The 669-nt window shown below is 43.5% G+C and overlaps 1 protein-coding gene across 1 annotated transcript in view; it reads left to right on the top strand.

Annotated features, from left to right (window-relative positions):
• Nucleotides 1-669, top strand: part of LOC119591519 (sodium channel protein para-like) — a gene marked incomplete in the record, with an annotated part of 263,120 nt that overhangs the window by 249,700 nt on the left and 12,751 nt on the right.

The following is a 669-nucleotide window of genomic DNA, read 5'->3' as shown; positions in this document are numbered from 1 at the left end:
ACGTACTTCATCACCCCTACTGTATCTATCAGTTTCGCTCGCGAAAATCGCATTTCTGGTCTGCGCTTCACATCTTCAGCTGGAAAGCACACAAGCTGGCCCGATCAAGTTTGCTAAGCGACCTGCTATTTTTGCCTCTGCAGCTTTCGACACTTTTTTTCTGAATTCTTAGTTATCCGATATATAAGGAACAAAAAACATATTTCTTTTCTCTACACCCATCACAAAGCCCTATTCATAAAAAAACACAAACGCGTGACTTGCAATAACATCCAAAACAACAGCAAGATCTGTCACCAAGTCAGAGAAATCTGCGCTCCTGCAAACCGAATTTCCATACAGCTCATTCCATTTCATTGATGACAGAGGATGTGGCATGAATGAGTGATGTTCTTCTCATCCTTCGTAAGGTAACCGGGGATGTGGAAGCTGAGTGATGCAATGCAGCGGAGTGATGCAATAATGCTTGTTGCTGTCACCGAAAGCTATCGCATAATCTTGCATTGCTGGAAGGACGCGAGGAGGCCTGCAACATAGCTTTAAGTTTTCACGGTGATGTCTATTCTTTCGCAGATTCTCATGTTGCAAAGAGATTTTTCGGCGAAGGTGTACTTGGCAAGAGAAAGCTGTGATGGCATTAGATTTTTTCCAGTCTGGAGCATAGGTGTC

This window comes from Penaeus monodon, chromosome 28, assembly GCF_015228065.2.
Source record: "Penaeus monodon isolate SGIC_2016 chromosome 28, NSTDA_Pmon_1, whole genome shotgun sequence".
In the NCBI taxonomy this organism is placed as follows: Eukaryota; Metazoa; Arthropoda; class Malacostraca; order Decapoda; family Penaeidae; genus Penaeus; species Penaeus monodon.
Note: the sequence above shows the minus strand (reverse complement) of the source record. Positions and strands in the feature narration are given on the sequence as shown.